The sequence below is a fragment of the Balaenoptera physalus genome, assembly GCF_965194825.1.
Source record: "Balaenoptera physalus genome assembly, chromosome: X".
In the NCBI taxonomy this organism is placed as follows: domain Eukaryota; kingdom Metazoa; phylum Chordata; class Mammalia; order Artiodactyla; family Balaenopteridae; genus Balaenoptera; species Balaenoptera physalus.
Window position 1 is genome coordinate 108,773,728 of NC_138903.1, and position 27,350 is coordinate 108,801,077.

Genomic DNA, 27,350 nt, shown 5'->3' on the forward strand with positions numbered 1-27,350 from the left:
AGACAGACAAACTCTATGTCCCTCCACCCCTAAATAAATCTTCCTCTGGACCTTGCAGGAAGTCTGCGATGCTTCCTCCCCTTCAAAGTGAGTGTGCTGTTGACTCGTTGGCCAACATATCATGTCAACGTCAATGGGGCAGAGTGTTGCCCATTCTCCCCCCCGCAGGGCCCTGAGATGAGGGTGGGGATGTTTTGATGAGTGGGGAGTGGTTTGCTGAAAAGTTACAAATACGCCAGACACACTCCAGTTACTTCTCTCTTTAGCCTGTGGTCCTGTCTGCAGGTTTCAAATTCAGTTGCAAGGAAGGTCAGCAAGGTTCTTCAGCAGCACAATGCCTCTCATAAATGGATATTTCTCAGGGTGTGCCAGGACCAGAACTTCGAAGAATGATAATGACAAGTTTTCAAAAGAATGGGGAGGTCACGGAATGGTTATTTGTGGGTAGGTCTTGGCATCTGTGATTGATACAGCAGGTGCTTTGCTGTCATGTTGACAGGAGGTGAGGGAGGGTGGTGGGCAAGTATCCTACCAAGTACCCAGCACCTGGGAGACAGGTGACTTGGAGAGACTACGTCTGAGTCAGGGTTGTCCCCTCTCCTGTTCTTATTCCTTGGAAGCAACCTGTTGCCCTCATGTGTGTTGTTATGAAAACCTTGCAAGGCGAGAAACAACAAGTGTTGGCAAGGATGTGGAGAAAAGGGAACCGTCATGCACTGTTGGTGGGAATGTAAATTGGTGCAGCCACTATGGAAAACATTATGGAGGGTCCTCAAAAAACTAAGAATAGAACTACCACACAATCCAGCAATTCCACTGCTGGGTATTTATCTGAAGAACACAAAACACTAACTAAAAAAAGATACATGCACCCCTATGTTCATTGCAGCATAATTTACAATAGTGAAGATATGGAAACAACCTAAGTGTCCACTGGCAGATGAATGGATAAAGAAGGTATAGTATATATATACAATGGGATAATTACTCAGCCATAAAAAAAAGAACGAAATCTTGCCATTTGCAGCAACATGGATGGACCTAGAGGGTGTTATGCTAAGTGAAATAAGTCAGACAGAGAAAGACAAATACTGTATGCTTTTACTCATATGTGGCATATAAAAAAAATCAAATAAGACAAAAACAAAGGCATAGCTACAAAGAACAGAGTAGTGGTTACAGAGGGGGAAGGGTGAGGGTGAGGGCAAAATGGGTAAAGGGGATCAACTGTATGGTGATGGATGGAAACTAAATTTTGGTGGCCAGCATGCTGAGGATATACAGAAGGAGAAAACATAATGTTGTACACATGAAACATATAATGTTACCTCAATAAAAATAAATCTAAAAAAAAAACCTTTTCAAAATGCCTTGCTGGCCCATCTGAATAGTAATAATGAGCTCTCATGCCTGATTGGCCAGCTGCAGTTGATAGAGCATTTTTGAGTCCTTGGTCTGTCTTTACGCTCACGTGTTGTCTAGGAAGTTGGGAGGATGACAGTATCATCTCCATTTTTTTTTTTTTTTTTTAGCCTCGCTGTGCAGCATGTGGGATCTTAGTCCCCTGACCAGGGATCGAACCCGTGCCCCGTGCAGTGGAGCAGGAAGTCCTAACCACTGGACCTCCAAGGAATTCCCCGTCTCCATTTTAATGGTGAGGAGATGGAGGCTGAGAGAGGCCTCAAGGTTTCTTTGCAAGGTAGTGTTTGAATGGTGCCTGACTGGAATCCCAGATATCTGGCTATCTTTCTGCTTCTCAAAGGTTCTAGTAAGCCCATCCTGCGGTCTCCTTTGCTTTTGGGAGAAGGTAGAGAAGTTTGGTTGCTGGGAAGGGGAGGCACCACAGCTGGCATGATGTGCTTCTTCATGGCATTGAGGTGATTATAGGGGTTGACAGCACTAGTAGCTTCTGTGGGCTCTCTTCTGCCTCACTTTTTTTTCTTTAGCTGCTCCCTTCTAGCCCAGTCTCTCTTTCCCTGGAGTCAGAAAACCCCTCTAAAACCGTGCAATCCAGATTGGGGACTTGAACCCACTGTTTTTTAATTGAGATCACACACCTGGTCTCAGGACTTAATGAAGCTTGGGTTCTTTATGTCTCATCACAGAAAGAATTCAGTGAGAGACAAAGTGATAGGTAAGAAGTGGATTTATTTAGAGAGATACACACCTCCACAGACAGTATGTCATCCGTCTCAAAAGGCGAGAACGGCCTTTGGAGAAACACACTCCACAGAAAGAGTGCGGGCCATCTTAGAAGGTGAGAGGCCCCAAGAAATGGGGTGGTTAGATTTTATGGCCTGGGTAACTGCATAGGCTAATGAGTGGAAGGATTATTCCAACTACTGATATTTCGGGGGGAAGGGGTGGGGATTTCCAGGAATTGGGTCACCGCCCGCTTTTTGGCTTTATGGTTAGCCTCTTCAGAGGCTGTCATAGCACCTGTGGTGTGTCATTTAGCATATGCTACTGTATTACAATGAGCATATAATGAGGCTCAAGGTCTACTGGAAGTCGAATCTTCCGCCATCTTGAACCTAGCTGGTTCTAACCAGTTTTGTCATGTCCTATGGCTATGTCATTCTTTTTAAAGGTTGTACCCTGTCCCCTTCCCTGCTGTTTCACCTCCAGCATAACCCACTCCCACCCACTGGCCAAGGTCCAGCGAGGACAGCATAGACACAGGAATCAGGGAATGTTCTGTGCTGCCCTGTCTTCTATCTTCCTGAGCTAGATGTCCAGCATGCCTTGCTGATTGCTGGTGCTTACGGGATTAAGCCATCCTTTCAGGACCACGGGGCGCTTGAAATGGCAGGTTAACAAATTTGAGCTTTATCTTGTAGGCAGAGGTTAGCTGTGGAAGGGTCGGTGTGCTGGGAGTTAGAAGGAAACCCTGGGGGGAAAGGTGTGCTCTGGGATGTTGTTGTAGAAAGATAAGCAGGAAGCAGGAGCAGCTTTGCAGGGTAAACAAGGTGAAGGCATCACCTCAGAGGGATGATCCAAGGAAGACTTTGTTGCCAATTAATCACAATAGCTGGTTCCCACCTTCCAGCAAATGGTTACAAAAAGCTGGTCACAGCTCTCAGGTGTGCTGTAATTATGTTTACTTGTCTGCCTTCCCTGCTTTTCTATGAGTTTTGAGAGCAAAGGGGCCTAGTTTTATTCCCCAGTTCCTAGCACAGGGCAAGACCTGGAGTAAATGCTTGTTTGAATGATGGGAATTTCATAACTTTGCTCACAGATACTGCAAACAAATGCCCATCAAGGACTGCCAGTCCTTAGCAGTCTTTCCTACTTATATATTAGGCACTGGGTAGAGCCATGGGGTCCTGTTTAGCGGGCTGAAGCGGGCCTTGACTAGCCAAGAACAGTTGGCTAAAATGGAGTCCTGGTGCCTGGCAGAGGTAGTTTTCCCTTAAGGGCCTGTTTAAAAAGTTATTCTGAGCTTGTTAAAAATGGTAAGAAGACTTTCTTTAAGACTGTTGCAGTAGGGGAGAGAGACTGAACTCAACTCTTTTTTATTTTTAAATAATTTATTTATTTATTTATTTATTTTTTGGCTACGTTGGGTCTTCGTTGCTGCACGCGGGCTTTCTCTAGTTGCAACGAGTGGGGCTATTCTTTGTTGCGGTGCGCGGGCTTCTCATTGCAGTGGCTTCTCTCGTTGCGGAGCATGGGCTCTAGGTGCGCAGGCTTCAGTAGTTGTGGCACACAGGCTCAGTAGTTGTGGCTCACGGGCTCTAGAGCACAGGCTCAGTAGTTGTGGCGCACGGGCTTAGTTGCTCCACGGCATGTGGGATCTTCCTGGACCAGGGGTCGAACCCGTTTCCCCTGCAGTGGCAGGCAGATTCTTAACCACTGCACCACCAGGGAAGTCCCTGAACTCAACTCTTAATATAACAAGGACAACTGGAGATTTATAGCTAATGAGCAGGGTGAGGGGGTAAATGGATGCAAAATTACTAAGAGGAATTTGATTAGATGTTGTTACGGACTGAATGTTTGTGTCTCTCCCATTCATATGTTGAGACCCTAATCCCCAATGTGATGGTATCTGGAGGTGGGCCTTTGGGAGGTGATTAGGTGTTTAAAATGAGGTCATGAGGGTGAGGCCCTCATGATGAGATTGGTATCCCTATAAGAAGAGGAAGAGAGGCCAGAGCCCCTTACCCCGACCCCTCCCTCTTCCCTCTTTCCCTTTCCCATGTGAGGACACAGTGAGAAGGAGGCCATCTGCAAGTCTTGGAGAGGGTTTTCATCAGGAACTGAACCTGCCAGCTTCTTGATCTTGGACTTTCCAGCCTCCAAAACGGTAAGAAATAAACGTTGTTTAAGCTATCCAGTCTGTAGTAGCTTGTTACAGCAGCCCTAGCTAAGATAGACTAAGGGTGAGGGAATTCTTGCTAAGCTGGCTTAACAGTATTACTATTACTAAAGGGAAACCAAAAACTTAGAAATCAAAGGTGAGGGGTGAGGAACTTGAGCAGACATCAAGGGTGATCAGATATCTCAGGTGGGGGAATTTTCCGCTAAACTGACTTAGCAGGATTCTTTGCCAAAAGGCAGGCCAAGGACAGGGCTGAAGAGGAGGTCTAGTTGAAAAGAGGGCTTAGAGGAGCCTGTCTAAATGTTGGTCAAGGAGGGAGTCTCTTTCAGGCCTAGTCTGGTGGGGCATAGCTTTGCTCATTATGTCTGGCATCTGCCACACCACTGTGGCCTCCATTTGCCCAGGCCAATTTTGCACGGGCAGGCACACCTGGTGGGAAACGTAAGCTGATGCCAGTGGTTGCCAGGTAGAGCCGTCCATTAGAATCACCTGTGGAGCAGCTTTAACAATACCTATGCCTGACCCCATACCTGCTAAATCTGAATTGATGTGGGGATGAGGCATCTATATATTTAAGAAGCTTTCCTGGTGACCTTCATTACCAGCAGGTTGGGGACCCACAGGTTTACACGATGGATTGACCAAGAGGGCGATAGAAAGGGAATGGGAACTGATTGTTGGGGAGGGGGTGGGGAGAATGCTGGAGGGGATCCGACATCTACTTGCTCCCTCTCCCCCATAGACATGGGTTCTCTCCACATTTGCAGGGTGCCAGGACTTGAGTACTCAGCAAATAGCAAAGTAAGTGAATAGTGTTTGTAATGTCTGCCACTTTTGCTTCTCAGGTCTTTGTTTTTTTCTTTAACCCTTCAGAGCATCTGTTCCCCCTCAGACATCTGGTACCCTCACCTCCTCTCTACTCTCTTCTTTCTGAAAGAGGCTGTTCACTAAGGTTCATACTTTTGATGAGGCAGATTGGCATTTTTTAAAGGGGGCAGATCCAGAAGTTAAAGAAACTGGATGTTCCAAAGTAGGAAATTCAGACATCTGAGAGGTGGCAGCAAGGTTGTGTGTGTGCGTGTGTGTGCACGTGTGTGTGTGTGTTCGTGTTCGTGCGTGTGTCCAGAGGTGGTGAGGGAAAGGCTCTCTAGTATCCCTACAACTGACACAGACATAGCTGCTTTCTTTGCCTGTGCCTAAGGTTGGCTCAGATACGTTGTCTATGCCCTAGATTCCTAGGACTTTCTGGGAGCTATCAGGCAGACTTCTATCTTTTTCCTAAAAGAACAGAAAAATGAAAGGTTTAAAGCTAAACACTGACTCTCAGGTAAGATGCAACCCTTACTGAAATAGCACTATGTCAGCAGAACACGGTCTCATTGGTTCATTATCAAGCAAGGTCAGGACATCATTTCTGGCAGCTTCTGAAAGCCACAGGCCTGTTAGAAAAAGTCTTCTTCCTGAGGGTTTAATATAGCTTGCTCTCACTCGCTCTTCTCTGGAGCGCACGTGCTCTCTTTCTCTCTTTTCTTGGGCCTCCTTTTAAAATGCTAATTAAATTTGTTTGATCTCTGCTGCCCCCCACCCCTAGCTAATTTTGGAGATCAAGAAAGGGAGCTTGATATCTATAAAAGATGTGCCTGTTTTCCACCTGAGCTACCTTTGTATTTCATTCTGTTTTATTACAGGAAATTGTGCCGGGGCCCTAAACACTGACATACATAACATTGATTGTATTCTGCATAACAAATTGGATTAGGATAATTACCACACAGATGTTAAAAAACGCTGAATGCAAATCAATGCAATAGTCATGACTTAATATACTATAATTCACACATTGGAATGTCTTATTGTGATTATACTATTTTAGAACAAAATGCTTTAACAAAAAAAGGGGAAGAAAAGAATGCTTTTACTCTGGTGCTGCACGTGCTCTGAACGAGAAATTGTTTTATGCTAATTTGGAATTTCACTACTCAGAATTCTTATTAACTAATCAGATCCTTCAATTTCTCTTGCCCCCTTTTATATAGAGAAAGCTGCTTCTTTAGCAAGACAATTCATGCGCAATTCAACTTAAATGCCACCATTATGAACAAAGGAATTTGCACACGGATGCTTTTGACAAACATGGCTTTAGAAAAGCAAGCCTTGGGTGGTGGGGGGCAGACCCCCCCCCACTGATAGCAGGAACCCTGAAACAAAGCAGACAGAAAGTAAGCAGTTGGAATGAATCCAAGTCAGCCCAGCAAATAGGCGGACCTGTCACAAGGGCAGTAGGCTCAGAGCTGCCACAAAGGGTTGTGCAGCTTGTGCCTAGCTGAGGGGGCCCATGGGGGCTGAACTCCAGCCCAGGATCCATGCACCAAGCTGCACAACCAGGTGACCCAAGGAAAGGATGCCTTTTTCCAATTCACACAAAGGTGCCTTATGGGTACAAGGCAGGAGTTTGGTCAAAGAGAGGAAAAAGATTCTCATGGCCAGAAACTACAGAAGCTGGGACCTCTGGAGTCTGAACTGTGAACCTGAATATAATTCCTAAATTTTCTGGTTTATCCTACAGCACCCCCCGCCCCCCTTGTTTAGAATTCCCCGAGATCTAAGTTTTACACTCTGGAGTGCTTGCTCTTTGTAATTGCTATCATGTCAAAGCTTTGCACACCCAACTGAGCTGGGGGACCCTTGAGGGTGTGTGTAGGAGGAATCATTTTCCCTCTATTCTCCTAGGTTCTTGGCTGAGACTCCCCGCCCCGGAATAAAAACAGATTACAGGAGAAAAACAAGTTTAATAACATGTGTACCTCTTGTATACCTGGGAGAGACCGGGAAAACTAACTCCTTGAAATGGGCCAAGCCACCACCTTAAATACCATCTCCAGCTAAAGACAAAAGATGCTGGGGGGAGGGTGGCCAGTTATGGGAGGATATGAGGAAGAGCACAGTAAATGAGGGTAAGGTTGTTATGCAGATTGAAGTGATTGCCTTCTCCATTGATAAGCATTTCTAGAGATTTAGTCATCCTTCCCTTCGTGGTACAAAGAGGGAGACACCCTTATAAATGGAGATTTCCCTTATAAATGTAAACGTCTGTTACAAAAGGGTACCTTCTGCTCAGTTTTTAGAGTTTTCCCAGTGTCTGCTGTTTAATAATCAGCCTAAAATAATCCTTGTGCTGAAGAGGCACACTTCGGGGTGGCAAACTGTGCTTCCCTTCAAGGGCTAGGCTTGTGTCATCATCATCCTGCCTGGAGTCCCCCCACCTAGAGTTGCCAGATTTAGCAAATAAAAATACAGGATGCCCAGTTAATTTGAATTCCAGATATACAACAAATGCTTTTATAAACATACAATAAAACAAATATATCCCATGCAATATTTTGGACATATTTACACTAAAAATCAGTGCTGTTTATCTGATATTCAACTTCAACTTGGTGTTCTGTGTTTTATCTGGCAACCCCACCTCAGCACAGAGCACAGAGTTTGTGGATTAAAATAGATCTAGGCCAGTGGTTATCACATTTGAGTGTGCACCAGAATCACCTGGAGGTGATTAAGACACAGACTGCTGGTTCCCACCCCCGGAGTTTCTGATTCAGCAAGTCTGGGGAGGTGCCCCCAAATTTGAATTTCTAACAAGTTCCCAGGTAATTGGGTGCTGCTGGTCTGGGGACCACACTTGAGGAACGATTGCTCTAACACAGCCTCAATAAATACATCCAATGGGAATGAAGCTCTTGTTGCCAAGTTGATAATAAGCAAGCAGAAAGCTTCGCAGACTGCTTGCAGCAGGTCTGGCGGCTCCCAGGCAGTGCTCCTTCAAGGGGAGTGTAGTCACCCGTGCTGCCCTGAGCTACCTCCCTGCATAATCCCTCTTGACTGTGTTAGGTTGATGATAAGCAAAATTGTGGTTTGGATTTGTTGCTTCTGGTCTTGTTTGTACCCACATCAACTTTAACTCCTCTACCTCTATCCCTTCCTCTAGGTGCCAGTGTCTTTCCATTCTCTAAACCAGGGATGTGAAGACACTGATTCACTTTGAGGCTTTCTTCCTTTCTTCTGGGCAAGTCACCAGAATGGCCCTTTAGTTACAAAAATAGAGATGACTACATGCCCATTGTCATAGGATACTGACACTTGTCAGGATGGAATGGGGGAAATTTGTATAAGGAGTATCAGGATTTCTATCTGAGATTGAGATCCCGAATTTCTGACTGAGATCCTGACCCTTTCTACTTGAGGCCCAAAGTTAGTGTAACATAATTGGGATGGACTAGGGTGGCCCTGGCCCATTCCAGGGTTCAGGAAAGGGTAACAAAGCTCCAGAGATAAAAAGCACTATGAGGGTAGAAGGAGCCAGAACCAGGTGGCTGGCCGCTGCACTGGAGGTCCTGTGGTACAAGGGGGATTGGGAGACATTTCTGCCAAGCCTTTGAAGCCACTGATACCAAAATCTGCCTCAACATAGCCCCTCCCGGGAACAAAGTTAAGCCACAAGCAAAGATCCATGTGTATGAAAGAGTTGGAAGAGCTGCAGTCTACTTTATCTAGAAACATTTGTCTGGGGCAATCACATCCCATCATCCTTATGGGACATAACCGGCCCAGCAGTCAAGGTCGTATACAGTCATCCCTCAGTATCCATGGGGGGCTGCTTCCAAGACCCCCACGGATACAAAAATCTCAGATGCTCAAGTCCCTTATATAAAATGGCGGCATAGTGTTTGCATATAACCTAGCACATCCTCCCCTATACTTTAAATCATCTCTAGATTTCTTATAATACCTAATACAATGTAAATGCTATGTAAATGGTTGTAAATACAATGTAAATGCTATGTAAATAGTTACCAAGGCGTTGCAAATTCAAGTTCTAGTGTTTGGTACTTTCTGGAATTTTTCTTCCAAATATTTTCAATACGTGGTTGGTTGAATGTGCAGATGTGAAACCCACTGATACAGAGGGCCAACTATTGTGGTCTCAGGGAGTGTGTCTGATACCCTGTGTTCTAAGGGACCCCAAGATAAAGGCTGAATTTTCTGTCAGTATGGGCATATAAAAATTCAGTCATAATAATTTGAACACTGAAAGAAATGTTAAAATTTGTACTTTGAGTTGGTGAAGTGGCAAGTACTTCTTATGCATAATATATATATGTTGTCGCCTCTCTCTTTTGCTCTCATGGTAGACACTGTTATGTGATCACAGCCCTCTTTCCCATTGAGCCTGGGCATGCCTTTTGTATCCTTCTGTTATTAGTTAGGGTGTTCTTGGTTGCAAGTGACAGAAAAACTTAAATCCTTATCTAGCACTTACTATGTGCCAGGCACGGTTCTAAAGGTTTTATAAATTTTCAAATTCACAGACTCTTTTAAATAAACCATAGAAGGTAGAGTTATTATCCCAATTTTACAGATTAAACAAAAAGGGGATTTTTTTTTTTTTAGTATGGATTCAGGGGTGTCTCACAAAACCCAAGTGAATGTAAGTGAACTTCAGAGATGAACTGGGACTATGGGATAAATACTATCTGGGTTCTGTCTCTACCACTTGTTTCTCTACCTCTTTGTACTGTGTTCATTCTTCTCTCTTATATTAGATCAGCTTTCTCTTTCTAGTCCATATGGAGGAAAATCTGGTGACTAATACCACCCAAGTTTTACATGTTTTGAATCTGACCATCCAGAGAGAGAAACTGATCTCTCTCTTAATTCACACATCCTCCTGGAGGGAACTTATTAGCTCAGTTTGGGTTAGGTGTCCAGCCCTGGATTCAGTCTCTTGGGGATAAACTTTGGCTAACCAAATGTAACTCATAAAAGAGGGATTCACAAAACCATGGACAGAGGGCTGCAAGTCATGTTGTAGGAACAAGTAGTTCCTACTGATACCATGTGGAAAGACGAAGGAAAGGGAAAAGTCCTTGAAATGAAGTATAGGGAAGACAATAGCTGTTCACAAAATCTTAAGTCACCATTCCATCTGCCTTCTACCAAGTGATCAGAACTGGTACATGGTACTATTTGTCATCTCTGCTCTGACGTCTTCCCTTTAGTATAGGTAATGAATGTGGTAGCCTCATTCACATTCATTGCATTGGTCCAAAGGGAGGATCCTCATATCTGTCCCAAGTTGTCCCTGTTCTCTGCCCCTGTGGCCCTTTTCTGTTCATGTCCAATATTGCTTGATCTCACCCTGCAGGTGAACTCAGTCAACTGAACGCACTTTCAATGAGCTTTTCCTAGACATGGTGACAGAGCTGTTATGGACAAGGAAATTACCCCAGATCGGGTAATTAGAGGAGTGAGACAAGGTGGACGTGTCATTAAGAACGTTTGTCTGTCTGGCAATTTAGGCAGGACCTCATAGGGTAATAGTTAGGCCCAGAAACTGAATTTTGTTAGAGATGCTTAGGGGTCAGTAATCTCCTGGGGATGGACTCATGCTAACCAAATTTAAATCACAAGCGATAGCGATCCAAAGCCAGAATTCCAACTTATTCATTTTCAGGGGTACAGATAACTGTTAATCAGACTGGAGTTGGCATGTCAGCCTGTCAGGCCAGATTTGAAAGGGAAGTTTAATGATAGTAGAAGGTTGTTTGGGGAGAAAGGAATGAGAACTAGGGGAATTCCTTGAATTATCTCAATGGCATCTGCCATCCACCTGTGATAGCCCCACCCTAGGAACAGATCAGAGAACAAAGACTAAATACTCATATTTGTTTATGAGAATGAGCTTTCCTGGACCAGTTGAGCAACAATTGAGAGTTTCTTGTTCTTTGACTCACCACCTTCTAGATCTCCACACTAAGCTCTTCTTTGGTTAACACATCTATCTTCAGCTTCAGTCAAATTATCATGCAATAATTACCTCAGACAAGTGTTCTGAGAAAGGAACCTAGCTCTGCCGGATGATAACTGATGGTTGCAGCTAAAAATGTTTTCCAAGTCAACACGAGTTAAACTTAAATAGGTTTCTTTTCCATAGGATTTCTCAGAGCCTTTAGTGAACTAACATGCACTCCGAATTTCTAATAGAAGGCTGGAGATCACAAATTTATTTGACCACTTAGTTGTATTTTTCAAAAGAAGTCATGACGGCAAGTATATTGGTTTCCTACCATTGCTGTTAACAAATCAGCATAAACTTCCGGGCTTGAAATGACACAAATTTATTATCTTACAGTTCTATAGTTCAGAAGTCCTGAAATCGAGGTGTAAGCAGGGCTGTGTTCCTTCTGGAGGCTCAAAGGGAGAATCTGTTTCCTTGCTTTTTCCAACTTCTAGAGGCCACCCACGTTCCTTCTCCATCTTCAAGTCCACAGAATAGCAACTTTAAATCCCTTCGCTCTTTTTTCCCCTCTACTCTGCCATCACATCTTCTGACTCTGACACTCCTGTCTCGCTCTTATAAGGACTCTTGTGATGCAGGATAATCTTCTCAAGATATTTAACTGAATTGCACTTGCAAAGTCCTTTTTGCCATGTAACCTAACATGTTCATAGGTTTTGGGGATTAGGATGTAGATATCTTTGTTGCGGGGTGGGGGTGGGTCATTATTTTACCTACCACAGGAAACAATGGGAAACACCGGACTATGGTATTAAACACGCTAATACAATCATAGTCTTTGGAGACTGTGCTAAGGTCAAACGTCACTGAATTTGGGGGAGTTCCTGACATTTCTCAGCTAACTGTTTAGAGGTTAGAATGGGCTCCTATACATCTCACAGAATTCTCAAAGTGTACTTACTACCTGTACCACCTAATGCTCTCTTCTTGCCGGGCAGTGGCAAAAGCTCCTGGATGGAAAAAGAGGAAGGGCTTGTGCACTGAAGAAGGGGACTTTCCCCAAGACTCCTTCCCAGAAACATGCAGTTCTCAGAGACCAAAGTCATGTAGAAGAATTCCATGGCAACGGGTTAAAGTTACTTGTTTAATCGAAAGTAGAGATAATCTATTATTTGAAATGGAAATTAGGGCTCCAGAATGTCTTAAATGAGAGTGTTACCATGCTGGGAAACCCCCTGTCGACTTGTGAGCCAGAAAGTAAGGCTGCAAGCAGGTGACCTTTTCATGCCACCCAGACATATTTGTGACAGGTGCTGCTCTGCATTTGCAGAAATTGACACCCAAAGTTGTTCACTTTCCTGCAGAGAAAATTTGATCTCTTCTTCTCTTCCTCTAAAGATATTTTAACACATGATGGTAATAATTCTTGACTTTGATCTAGTTTCTGTTGGGTATAGGGTCCCCAAAGCTGATGATGTCACCAGAAACCAAACTGAAGATGGAGTTACTGAAATTCCGTTAAACACTACTTTGACTATTTAAGCAAGTGACTGTGCTAAAGATTCCATTGCAGAGGGCAAGTAACTCAGATTGTTGAGAAATAATTCCACATGAGGCTTTGGGTCTGCTTGGGAAAATACATGCCAGAAGTTCCCAGACATTTTTTCTCACCAAATCTCAATAGCCTTTTCTTCACTCCCATGTTTTTCTTGTTCCCACTGACTACCCTAACTTACTAGATTTAAAAAATATTTTGGCTCCAGCGACCAAGCCCTATGCTAGTTTTCCTTCTATCCCTTTGGCCACACCTCTTGTACTTCCCGGTTCTCTCTTTTCTTCATTCGAACTGTGAATTCTCCTGAAGACACAGTCATTGGCACTCTTCTCTTTTCTTTATGTGCTCTTTCATCCATCCATCAAACATTTTTAATGTTTATTTATTTATGTTTGGAGACTTAAATTGCACTCTGGGGATACAGAAATGTATTAGATACAATCCTTCTGAGAACTCAAACTAGGGAAGGAGACGGACAGGAAATCAATGAACACAATATAGTGTAATACTACTATGAAATATATGTGAAATCTTTTAATGGAAATCCATGGCAGAGGCATCTATATGTGTTTCCAAGTGGGACGCTTTCAGGTGCAAGTAACAGAAAACTCAAGATGACTTAAACCATAAAAACAAATATTATTTCTTATAAAAAGATATATCTAAAGGTAGAGAGGTCCCAGAATTGCTCAGTTCAGTAGCTCAAGGACCTCATTAAGAACCCAGCCATTTTCCATCTTTTCATCTGCTATCTTTAGCATATTCCTTGCAGAACTGCAAGATGGTTGTAGCAGTTCCACATATTACACGTAGAAATGATGATGTTCATCTAAAAAAGGTGTTTCCTGCAGTGTGTTTAATTTTATGAGTAAGAAAACCCATCTTCCATACCCCAACCCAACTTCCCCTTGGGACCCATCAGCTATAATTACCTAAGTCAATTACTGACAAGGGGAATGAGACTACCATGATTGGTTTAGATGAGTGGATCTCAACTTTGCCTGCATATGTGAATCACCTTGGAGAGCTTTTTAAAAGCCCATGCCCCAGGACTTCCCTGGTGGCGCAGTGGTTAAGAATCCACCTGCCAATGCAGGGGACACGGGTTCAAGCCCTGGTCCGGGAAGATCCCACATGCCGTGGAGCAACTAAGTCCGTGCGCCACAACTACTGAGCCTGTGCTCTAGAGCCCCCGAGCCACAACTACTGAGCCCGTGTGCCACACTACTGAGGCCTGTGCGCCTAGAGTCTGTGGTCTGCAACAAGAGAAGCCACTGCAGTGAGAAGCCCACGCACTGCCACGAAAAGTAGCCCCTGCTCACCGCAACTAGAGAAAGCCTGCGTGCAGCAACAAAGACCCAACGCAGCCAAAAATAAAGAAAGAAATAAATTTATGAGATGAAGACGTAGAGAACGGACTTGAGGACACGGGGAGGGGGAAGGGTAAGCTGGGACGAAGTGAGAGAGTGGCATGGACATATATACACTACCAAATGTAAAATAGATAGCTAGTGGGAAGCAGCCACATAGCACAGGGAGATCAGCTGGGTGCTTTGTGACCACCTAGAGGGGTGGGGTAGGAAGGGTGGGAGGGAGATGCAGGAGGGAGGAGATATGGGGATATATGTATACGTATAGCTGATTCACTTTGTTATACAGCAGAAACTAACACACCATTGTAGAGCAATTATACTCCAATAAAGAGGTTTAAAAAAAAAAAGAAAGAAAGAAATTTATGGAAAAATAAATAAATAAAAGCCCATGCCCCAGCATGTCTTAGAGCAATTGAATCAGAATCTGACTGTAGGATCTGGACATCAATGTTTTTAAAGTTCCCCACATGACTCCCCTGTGCAGCCAAGGTTGAGAACCATTGGCCTTGACCACTCCCTCTGATTTTTTCCTCTGCAGCAGAGGCATGCCTAGCCTCCCTTAAGAGCACAGGTATCTGCTATAGGACAAAACTGGGATTCTGTAAGCAAAGAAGAAATGAGGAAAAGCTTTGTGGTAGGCAAAGCACAATGTCTGCCACAGTAACTAATCAACATTCATGATTTCAACTAGCACTTCTATGTGGAGACTGACGCTTCTGGTTCTGACTTCATCTGCGCTCCTGACCTATTTCTTCAACTGTCTCCTGGCATTTCTACTTGGAGTTTTTGTCTGCACCTCACTCTCAATTTGTTCCAAACCAAGTGTTCCAGCCTGCTTTCCATCCTGATGACATTATTTCTATCATGTGGTACCAGCATTCTCAGCGTACTTCAGGCTCAAATTCTTGGAATCTTTTCTTATCCATCCTATTTTTAAAGTCACCCTGTTTTTTTTTTGTTTGTTTGTTTGTTTTTACCCTTAAGCTGCAACATTTTAATTCTACTCCATCATATCACCTTCTATCCTTGTTCAGGCTGCCCTACAGCACTGCATGCTTGCATTCGGTAACAGCTACCTAGCCGGTTTCCTGATTCCAGTCTTTCACTCTTTGGGTCATTCTGCATATCACTGTAGCTTCATATTCCTAAGATAGTGTCTTCTGCATGTGATTCTGCCTTTTGATGGTTACAGATTCTTACCTGTTTTCAAGGCCCTTCAAATTTCAAGCCCTCCACATCTTTTAAGGCCTGGTTCAAGCCCTAGTTCCTCCAGGAAGCATTCTCTGTTTACTCCAATCCTCTTGCATTCAGACAGCTCTTGGTTGAACTCTTGACTCTGCTACTTACTACCTATGTTTCCTGGGCAATTTGCATAACCTGAGTTACAGATTCTCATCTGTACAGTGGGGATGATACTAGTTTCTACCTTGTAGGGTTATTAGAAGGATTAAATGAGTTCCTTTTCCCCCTGCCTCTCTTCTGACCTCTTATGCTGCCTACTCTTTACTACATAACTTTGCCTTTTATTATCTAATGCCCTGTACCCTGGCCTCATTGTTTCATGGATTCAAGTATCTTTTCTCCCCAACTTGATAGTAAAGCTCTTTTAAGGGCAGGCACCATACTTGCCACTTGTCTCTGATGCCCTCTGAATTCTCCTATGGTACACTGAGCCAATACAGAAGGTATTCCACACATGCTTGCTAATTTTGTAGGTATTTAGTAGCGCAAACTAAAAGTACTATAGGAGCTGGGAGGAAAGAACTGTCTGCAGCTTCAGGGGATGGAGCTTCCATGCAGAGTTACTTCCTTTTTGCTACCTCCCTTCCTGTCAGCAACTTTCATGCTTGCTTCCCGGCACTGAGTTTCAACACCAGAATCTTATTTGGATGAAAGAATCTCCACCCCAGTTTGTATTGCTTCCACCCTTGGGGCAAGGTGGAGGCCTGAACTGCTGTGGCACTGAACTTGCATTCAGCGACCTGTTCATCACATCAGTAAAGGCCAATGGCTTTGCCTTCCGGTAGGGTGGGTGGAGTAGTTGTATGTGGTGGTGGTATGATTTTTCTCCTTTGAATCTCTATTTGGCTGTTGCCTCTGAGTGTTACCAAAGTTGTTGCAAGATGATATTGCAAATGGGGATTAAGAAAAGTGTGACTCTGGGAATTCCCTGGCGGTCCAGTGGTTAGGACTCCATGCTCTCACTGCTGAGAGCCCGGGTTCAATCCCTGGTCAGGGAACTAAGATCCCACAAGCCGTGCGGCACGGACAAAAAAACAAAAAACCCCCAAAAAAACCTGTGAGTGACTCTTTGGAGAAAAATGTGTCATGTATTTTGCTCTGTGGCTTTACACTGTTTGGTTTCTTTTGTTTAGTTGTTTGATTCTTTATCTCAATTGTGATAGTCTCCTTGCATGGAACCCCATTTGAACCTGAATCTACATAATTGGAAGTTGAGTTGAAAAAAGCTCTGGGAGGAGAATTAGAAGACCTGAGTCTGTGTGTACCTTTAGCCAAGTTACTCCCTTTCATTGTGCCTCAGTTTCCTCATCAGTAAAATAAGAATAATGCCTGCCTTACCTATCTCACACTGGTATGGAGAGAATAAGATGATTAGCTGTGTGAGCATGCTTAGGAAAGTGAAAAGCCTTAACAGCTTTAGGATGTGTTATTTTAAATGGAGTTTAAACACAATCTGGCTTCAGGGGAACATTCTTTAACCACTGGGAGTTGGTAAATTTGCTTGTGTGATTAAGCATAATATTTATATTATTGTCTAAAGGTATTTGATGGCTTCCCCAGCCTTCTCCTTACAGCGTTTATAGTTCTGCATGTGTGGTGGTGGTGGGCTTCTGGAACCTGTACTCCATATGATTGTACTTTGGTTAGACGTGATTTATTTAGAAATCCTCTTTTTTGCACTATAACTAAATCACACCCCTCCCTTTTCACCGTTTTTGCAGGTTTTAATGTCATAATTAAATTCATTTCAAAACATAATAATAACAATGAACATTCTTTGAACACTTACCATGTATTGTAAACTGGCCTTAGTCAATTTAATTGTATCTGTGTTTATTTGTTTGGAGATAATGGGAGCTGTCAAAGAAGTTTGAGTTTGAGATGGGTGAGGGTCTCACTTTTTCACAGTCTCCCTATGAGGTTATAATGAAAGAAAGTCTTGGATGATGAAATTTTGTCATACACATTAACATTTATTAAATGAATATTCATTAATAGCAATGACAAAATATTTCATGCAACCAGTTCTATAAGCTTGATAATGTCCCAGCAATTAATACCCCTGTCATTTAAAAGGCTTTGACCACAACATGCCTAAGAAAGGTCACAGAAAGAAGGTATAACCACATTTCAGAAGCAGGATTTTAAAAAATTATTCCTTTTGTTAAGGTAAAATTCACACAACATAAAATTAACCATTAATCATTTTAAAGTGTACGATTTGGTGACATTTAGTGCATATTGTGTAAGCATCACCACTAATTCCAGAACATTTCATCATCCTCAAAGAAAATCCTATACTTATTAAGAAATCATTCCCCACTCACTTTCTCCCTCCCCCCTTCCCAGCCCCTGGAAACCACTAATCTACTTACTGTCTCTATGGATATACTTATTCTGGGAATTTCATATAAATGGAATCATGCAACATGTGGCCTTTTGTGTCTGGCTTCTTTCCTTAGCATAATGTTTCCTTTTTTTTAATATATAAAGATTTTTCCTTTATTCTGTGCTGTGCCTTTCAACTTGTCACAGTCTTTTTTTTTCTTAATGTCTGAAACATTTATATTAACATATTTCCATACAAATAACCCAAAGAAAGTTTAGTATTAGGTTTTTTTTTTTATACTGCAGGTTCTTATTAGTCATCAGTTTTATACACATCAGTGTATACAGGTCAATCCCAATCGCCCAATTCAGCACACCACCATCCCCACCCCACCGCAGTTTTCCCCCCTTGATGTCCATACGTTTGTTCTCTACATCTGTGTCTCAACTTCTGCCCTGCAAACCAGTTCATCTGTACCATTTTTCTAGGTTCCACATACATGCGTTAATATATGATATTTGTTTTCCTCTTTCTGACTTACTTCACTCTGTATGACAGTCTTTAGAGCCATCCACGTCTCAACAAATGACTCAGTTTCGTTCCTTTTTATGGCTGAGTAATATCCCATTGTATATATGTACCACATCTTCTTTATCCATTCGTCTGTCGGTGGGCATTTAGGTTGCTTCCATGACCTGGCTATTGTAAATAGTGCTGCAATGAACATTGCGGTGCATGTGTCTTTTTTTTTTTTTATTAATTAATTTATTTATTTTTGGCTGTGTTGGGTCTTCGTTTCTGTGCAAGGGCTTTCTCTAGTTGCGGCAAGCGGGGGCCACTCTTCATCGCGGTGCGCGGGCCTCTCACTATCGCGGCCTCTCTTGTTGGGAGCACAGGCTCCAGACGCGCAGGCTCAGTAGTTGTGGCTCACGGGCCTAGTTGCTCCGCGGCATGTGGGATCTTCCCAGATCAGGGCTCGAACCCATGTGCCCTGCATTGGCAGGCAGATTCTCAACCACTGCGCCACCAGGGAAGCCCCGCATGTGTCTTTTTGAATTATGGTTTTCTCTGGGTATATGCCCAGTAGTGGGATTGCTGGATCATATGGTAATTCTATTTTTAGTTTTTTAAGGAACCTCCATATTGTTCTCCATAGTGGCTATATCAGTTTACATTCCCACCAACAGTGCAAGAGGGTTCCCTTTTCTCCACACCCTCTCCAGCATTTGTTGTTTGTAGATTTTCTGATGATGCCCATTCTAACTGGTGTGAGGTGATACCTCATTGTAGTTTTGATTTGCATTTCTCTAATAATTAGTGATGTTGAGCATCTTTTCATGTGCTTCTTGGCCATCTGTATGTCTTCTTTGGAGAAATGTCTATTTAGGTCTTCTGCCCATTTTTGGATTGGGTTGTTTGTTTCTTTAATATTGAGCTGCATGAGCTGTTTATATATTTTGGAGATTAATCCTTTGTCCGTTGATTCGTTTGCAAATATTTTCTCCCATTCTGAGGGTTGTTTTTTCGTCTTGTTTATGGTTTCCTCTGCTGTGCAAAAGCTTTGAGGTTTCATTAGGTCCCATTTGTTTATTTTTGTTTTTATTTCCATTTCTTTAGGAGGTGGGTCAAAAAGGATCTTGCTGTGATTTATGTCATGGAGTGTTCTGCCTATGGTTTCCTCTAAGAGTTTTATAGTGTCTGGCCTTACATTTAGGTCTTTAATCCATTTGGAGTTTATTTTTGCGTATGGTGTTAGGGAGTGTTCTAATTTCATTCTTTTACATGTAGCTGTCCAGTTTTCCCAGCACCACTTATTGAAGAGACTGTCTTTTCTTCATTGTATATCTTTGCCTCCTTTGTCATAGATTAGTTGACCACAGGTGCGTGGGTTTATCTCTGGGCTTTCTATCTTGTTCCATTGATCTATGTTTCTCTTTTTGTGCCAGTACCATATTGTCTTGATTACTGTAGCTTTGTAGTATAGTCTGAAGTCAGGGAGTCTGATTCCTCCAGCTCCGTTTTTTTCCTTCAAGACTGCTTTGGCTATTCAGGGTCTTTTGTGTCTCCATACAAATTTTAAGATGATTTCTTCTAGTTCTGTAAAAAATGCCATTGGTAATTTGATAGGGATTGCATTGAATCTCTTGATTGCTTTCAGTAGTATAGTCATTTTCACAATATTGATTCTTCTAATCCAAGAACATGGTATATCTCTCCATCTGTTGGTATCATCTTTAATTTCTTTCATCAGTGTCTTATAGTTTTCTGCATACAGGTCTTTTGTCTCCCTAGGTAGGTTTATTCCTAGGTATTTTATTCTTTTTGTTGCAATGGTAAATGGGAGTGTTTCCATAATTTCTCTTTCAGATTTTTCATCATTAGTGTATAGGAATGCCAGAGATTTCTGTGCATTAATTTTGTATCCTGCAGCTTTACCAAATTCATAGATTAGCTCTAGTTGTTTTCTGGTGGCATTTTTAGGATTCTCTATGTGTAGTATCATGTCATCTGCAAACAGTGACAGTTTTACATCTTCTTTTCCAATTTGTATTCCTTTTATTTCTTTTTCTTCTCTGATTACCATGGCTAGGACTTCCAAAACTATGTTGAATAATAGTGGTGAGAGTGGACATCCTTGTCTCGTTCCTGATCTTAGAGGAAATGCTTTCAGTTTTTCACCATTGAGAATGATGTTTGCTGTGGATTTGTTGTATATGGCCTTTATTATGTTGAGGCAGGTTCCCTCTATGCCCACTTTCTGGAGAGTTTTTATCATAAATGGGTGTTGAATTTTGTCAAAAGCTTTTTCTGCATCCATTGAGATGATCAAATGGTTTTTATTCTTCAATTTGTTAATATGGTGTATCACATTGATTGATTTGTGTATATTGAAGAATCTTTGCATCCCTGGGATAAATCCCACTTGATCATGGAGTATGATCCTTTTAATGTGTTGTTGGATTCTGTTTGCTAGTATTTTGTTGAGGATTTTTGCATCTATATTCATCAGTGATATTGGTCTGTAATTTTCTTTTTTTGTAGTATCTTTGTCTGGTTTTGGTATCAGGGTGATGGTGGCCTCATAGAATGAGTTTGGGAGTGTTCCTTCCTCTGCAATTTTTTGGAAGAGTTTGAGAAGGATGGGTGTTAGCTCTTCTCTAAATATTTGATAGAATTCACCTGTGAAGCCATCTGGTTCTGGACTTTTGTTTGTTGGAAGATTTTTAATCACAGTTTCAATTTCATTACTTGTGATTGGTCTGTTCATATTTTCTGTTTCTTCCTGGTTCAGTCTTGGAAGGTTATACCTTTCTAAGAATTTGTCCATTTCTTCCAGGTTGTCCATTTTATTGGCATAGAGTTGCTTGTAGTAGTCTCTTAGGATGCTTCGTATTTCTGCGGTGTCTGTTGTAACTTCTCCTTTTTCATTTCTAATTTTATTCATTTGAGTCCTCTCCCTCTTTTTCTTGATGAGTCTGGATAATGGCTTATCAATTTTGTTTATCTTCTCAAGGAACCAGCTTTTAGTTTTATTGAGCTTTGCTATTGTTTTCTTTGTTTCTATTTCATTTATTTCTGCTCTGGTCTTTATGCTTTCTTTCCTTCTGCTAACTTTGGGTTTTGTTTGTTCTTCTTTCTCTAGTTCCTTTAGGTGTAAGGTTAGATTGTTTACTTGAGATTTTTCTTGTTTCTTGAGGTAGGCTTGTATATCTATAAACTTCCCTCTTAGAAATGCTTTTGCTGCATCCCATAGGTTTTGGATCGTCGTGTTTTCATTGTCATTTGTCTCTAGGCATTTTTTGATTTCCTCTTTGATTTCTTCAGTGATCTCTTGGTTATTTAGTAACGTATTGTTTAGCCTCCATGTGTTGGTGTTTTTTACGGTTTTTTCCCTGTAATTCATTTCTAATCTCATAGTGTTGTGGTCAGAAAAGATGCTTGATATGATTTCAATTTTCTTAAATTTACTGAGGCTTGATTTGTGACCCAAGATGTGATCTATCCTGGAGAATGTTCTGTGCGCACTTGAGAAGAAAGTGTAATCTGCTGTTTTTGGATGGAATGTCCTATAAATATCAATTAAATCTATCTGGTCTATTGTGTCATTTAGAGCTTGTTTCCTTATTTATTTTCATTTTGGATGATCTGTCCATTGGTGTGAGGTGTTAAAGTCCCCCACTATTATTGTGTTACTGTCGATTTCCTCTTTTATAGCTGTTAGCAGTTGCCTTATGTATTGAGGTGCTCCTATGTTGGGTGCATATATATTTATAATTCTTATATCTTCTTCTTGGATTGATCCCCTGATCATTATGTAGTGTCCTTCCTTGTCTCTTATAACATTCTTTATTTTAAAGTCTATTTTATCTGATATGAGTATAGCTACTCCAGCTTTCTTTTGATTTCCATTGGCATGGAATATCTTTTTCCATCCCCTCACTTTCAGTCTGAATGTGTCCCTAGGTCTGAAGTGGGTCTCTTGTAGACAGCATATATATGGGTCTTGTTTTTGTATCCATTCAGCAAGCCTGTGTCTTTTGATTGGAGCATTTCATCCATTCACGTTTAGGTTAATTATCGATATGTATGTTCCTGTGACCATTTTTTTAATTGTTTTGGGTTTGTTTTTGTAGGTCCTTTTCTTCTCTTGTGTTTCCCACTTAGAGAAGTTCCTTTAGCATTTGTTGTAGAGCTGGTTTGGTGGTGCTGAATTCTCTTAGCTTTTGCTTGTCTGTAAAGCTTTTGATTTCTCCATCGAATCTGAATGAGATTCTTGCCGGGTAGAGTAATCTTGGTTGTAGGTTCTTCCCTTTCATCACTTTAAGTACATCATGCTACTCCCTTCTGGCTTGTAGAGTTTCTGCTGAGAAATCAGCTGTTAACCTTATGGGAGTTCCCTTGTATGTTATTTTTCATTTTTCCCTTGCTGCTTTCAATAATTTTTCTTTGCCTTTAATTTTTGCCAATTTGATTACTATGTGTCTCGGCGTGTTTCTCCTTGGGTTTATCCTGTATGGGACTCGCTGCGCTTCCTGGACTTGGGTGGCTATTTCCTTTCCCATGTTAGGGAAGTTTTTGACTATAATCTCTTCAAATATTTTCTCTGGTCCTTTCTCTCTCTCTTCTCCTTCTGGGACCCCTATAATGCGAATATTGTTGCATTTAATGTTGTCCCAGAGGTCTCTTAGGCTGTCTTCATTTCTTTTCATTCTTTTTTCTTTATTCTGTTCTGCAGCAGTGAATTCCACCATTCTGTCTTCCAGGTCACTTATCCGTTCTTCTGCCTCAGTTATTCTGCTATTGATTCCTTCTAGTGTAGTTTCCATTTCAGTTATTGTATTGTTCATCTCTGTTTGTTTGTTCTTTAATTCTTCTAGGTCTTTGTTAAATATTTCTTGCATCTTCTCGATCTTTGCCTCCATTCTTATTCCGAGGTCCTGGATCATCTTCACTATCATTATTCTGAATTCTTTTTCTGGAAGGTTGCCTATCTCCACTTCATTTAGTTGTTTTTCTGGGGTTTTATCTTGTTGCTTCATCTGGTACATAGCCCTCTGCCTTTTCTTCTTGTCTATCTTTCTGTGAATGTGGTTTTTGTTCCACAGGCTGCAGGACTGTAATTCTTCTTGCTTCTGCTGTCTGCCCTCTGTTGTCACAGTCTTTTTATTTGCTATATAATGTTGTTAGGATAAAGCTGAGGCTGGGAAGCATGGGGAAAGGTAACTAGAGAAAAGGAAAAGGTGAAGGAATCATTGCTCTGCACAGGCACAACTAAGTCACAGATTTCTTCACAGGACGCTGGTCCAGAAAATCAGCATAATGTTTTCAAGGTTCATCTATACTGTAGCATATGTCAGTACTTCATTCCTTTTTATGGCTGAGTAATATTCTGCTGTGTACATATTCCTCATTTTTAAAATTAATTAATTTTTATTGTTGATTTACAATATTGTGTTAATTTCTGCTGTATAGCAAAGTAATTCAGTTATACATATATATACATTCTTTTTTTAACATCTTTATTGGAGTATAATTGCTTTACAATGGTGTGTTAGTTTCTGCTTTATAACAAAGTGAATCAGCTATACATATACATATATCCCCATATCTCCTCCCTGCTGCTCCATTCTTTTTTAAATATTCTTTTCCATTATGGTTTATCATAGCATATTGAGTATAGTTCCCTGTGTATATTCCACATTTTTTAATCTATTGAAATGGCCATTTGGGTTGTTTTTACATTTTAGCTATTGTGAATAGTGCTGCTATTAACATTCATGTGCAAGTATTTGATTAAGTTCCTGTTTTTAATTCTTTGGGGTATATACCTAGTAGTGGAACTGCTGGGTCATATGGTAATTTTATGTTTAACTTTTTGAGAAACTGCCAAACTGCTTTCCACTGGACTGCAACATTTTACATTCCCACCAGCAATCTATGTGGGTTCCCATTTCTCCACATCCTCACTAACTCTTGTTATTAATATTTTTTTAAAATTACGCTCATTCTTGTGGGTATGAAGTGGTATCTCATTTTGGTTTTAATTTGCATTTCCCTAATGATTAATGATGTTAAACACCTTCTCATGTGCTTGTTGGCCATTTGGATATCTTCCTTGGGGAAATGTCTATTCAGATCCTTTGCCCATTTTTTTCACTGGGTTTTTCTCCTTTGATTGTTGGGTTAGACCTTTCTTGTTCTTCAATTCCTCCATTACTACCTTCTTTTATGGTTAACTGATTTTTTTTCTAGAGTACAATTTTGATTCCCTTCTTGGCTTTTTTTCGCCTGTATATTTTAAAGTTTCTTTCCTTAGAGTTTACCCTAGAGATTACAGTTAATATCTTAATTTTATACCAATCAAGTTTGAATTAATACTAATTTAGTATTAATAAAATCGATAGTATACAAAAACTGCTCCTTTACATCTCTGTGCCCCTGCGTTGTGTTGTTATTTTCACAAATTACATCTTTATATATTGTGTGCCCATTAACATGGCTTTGTAATTATTATTTTACACATCTGTCTTTTAAATCATATGGGGACAGAAAAGAATGATAAAAAGGAGTTAGAAATCATATATGCAATATCACTGGCTTTTATGCTTACCTATGTAGCTTCCTTTACTATTGTTCTTTATTTCGTCATGTATCTTTGGATCATTGTCTAGTGCACTTTCATTTCATTCTGTAGGATTCACCTTAATATTTCTCGTATGGCAGGTTTACTGGTGATGAACTCCCTCAGTTTTTGTTTATCTGGAAATGCCTTAATTTTTTCTTCACTTTTGAAGGATAGTTTTGCTAGATGTAGAATTATTGGTTTACATTACTTTTCTTTCAAAACTTTAAATATGTCGTCCTACTTCCTCCATGGTTTCTTAAGAGACATTGGCTATGAATCTTTTGAGGCTCCCTCATATGTGATGGGCTGCTTCTATCAAGATTCTCTCTTTGTCTTTTGACAATTTGACTATTATGTTTCTTGCTGTGAAGCTCCTTGAATTTATCATGACTGGGTTTAGTTAAGCTTCTTGGATGTGCAGATTCATGTTTTTCATCCAATTTGGGAAATTTTTGGCTTCTATTTCCAACATTCTTTGTGCTCCTTTCTGCCTCTACTCTCCCTCTGGGAATCTGTTTATGCATATGTTGGTACATACTGGAAGGTGTCCCACAGGGTTCTTAGGCTCTATTAATTTTTCTTTACTCTTTTCTCTTTCTGCTTCTCTGACTGAATAATCTCAACTGAGCTATCTTTAAGTTTGCTATTTCTTTCTTCTACTTCCTCAATCAGCCGCTAAACCCCTCTAGTGGATTTTTCATTTCAGTTTCCATTTGGTTTTTTATAATTTCTATCTCTTCATTGATAGTCTCTATTTATTGAGACATTGTTCTACTGGTTTCCTTTAGTTCTTTGTCCATGGTTTCCTTAAGTATTTGAGCATATTTGACAGTTCACTTAAAGTCTTTGTCTGTTAAGTCCAACACTTAGGCTTTCTAAGGAATGGTTTCAATTTTTTCCCTGTGGTTGGGCCATACTTTCCTGTATCTTTGCATTCCTTGGAAATTTTTTTTTGTTGAAAACTGGGCATTTTGAATATTATAGTGTGGCAATTCTGAAAACCAGATTTTCCACCCTACCCAGAATTTGTTTTTGCTGCCTGTTGTGGGTTTTTCTAAACTATTTTCATAAAGTCTGTATTCTTTGTTATTTGTGGCCCTGAAGCCTCTGTTCTGTTAGCTTAGTGGTCAGCTGGAGTTCTGACAGAGTTACCTTAAATGCCTACAGCCAACAAAAGATAAAAGGAAGAAAAAATAATAAAGAAAGAAAAAGGACTACTCTCCTAGTCTTTGCAGGTTGGTTCTGTGTTGGGGTTCTCGTCCAATGCTTAGCCAGGCTGTTTACAACTCTTAGTCTTTACTTTCTACTTGTATAGAGCCTGAAGCCTAGCCGACATTAAAGCTTAGGGTCTTCTCTGGCCTTCTATGAATATGCATCCCACGTAGGGCATGTGTATGCATTCCTCGATTCCCTGGTATACATGGGAGCTTGTTAAAGCCTTTATTCCCACATGTAGCTCCTTTCCCAACCTCTTCCTTCCAAGACTTCCTGGCCTATTTCTTGTTGCAAATGTTCCTTTCCCCAGACTGCTTCAGCTAATGCCTGTACCTTTTTGAATGCTTTTGCCCAGTAAACTGCCCTAGCACTGGGAACTCAGAGTTGGGCAAAACAAAGGGTAGCTGGGCTCTGGTTCTTGAGAGAAATGCCTTACAGGTCAAGGCCCAATTTTTTGAGAATAAGGTCTGTATTGCTCCCTCTGGCATTAGCAATCTGCATCAGAGGTGCAGGCTGTGGTTTGCACAGCCACTGACAGTCTGATGTATGGGGGGTGGTGGGTGGGTGATTTAAAATAACACTGCACTCCATTACCACAAAGCAGCCTCCTCTTTCTTCAAATCTCTCCCTGGTTATTGTCAGTTTTCGATTTTGTATTCAAGAGTTCTTCAAAAGTTGATTTTGGCAGTTTTTGCTGGGTCATTAGTTGCTTTTAGGGAGGATTCTTGTAGTCCTCTATTCTTCTATATTCAGTGATATTCCTCCCAGAAGCAGGATTTTTGTGCCTTATAGTAAACATTAGACAACCAAGAAAAAAATTTTAAATCAATGGCTGGAATAAGGCTCTTTAGATACTTTCAAGTCTTTCATTAATGGTACAGAGAGGTTACAAGATTTGCTAGATTCTTATACCCTGTTCATGCAAGGGTGGGATTGTCTCTAAGATATGTTTTTTAACCAGTTAGAGCCAATTTTTATATTTATCATTCAAGTTAGCAGGCATCAATGAAACAAATTTTTGACATTTGTTATGCTAATTACCAAAGTATAGGTTCCGTGCCTGAGATAGAGGTAACAGAAACACTTGTGGTCATCAGCTCTGTATTGTGGCCCTTTCTGCTATAACTCTGGCTCCCTTCCCCAGTCTATATCCTGATGAGGGCAAATGACTGACCCTAGAAGTAAAGCCAAAACCTACTGTCCCATACGTAATATCACACTGTGTATGCAGAAGTGTTATAAAGTTGATGGCAGATATCGTACCACATATATTATGTTTAATACTCACAACAATCCCATGAAGTAGTAGTATAATTATCATCTCTATGTTATAGAGTAGGAAACTGAAATTTAGGGAGATAAAGTTACTTGTTTAGGAATGCCCAGC

General features: G+C 41.1%; 1 protein-coding gene across 1 annotated transcript in view; it reads left to right on the forward strand.

Moving 5' to 3' along the window:
- Positions 1 to 27,350, forward strand: part of SH2D1A (SH2 domain containing 1A) — a 174,336-nt gene that overhangs the window by 45,061 nt on the left and 101,925 nt on the right. The gene's annotated exons all lie outside the window — the stretch shown is intronic.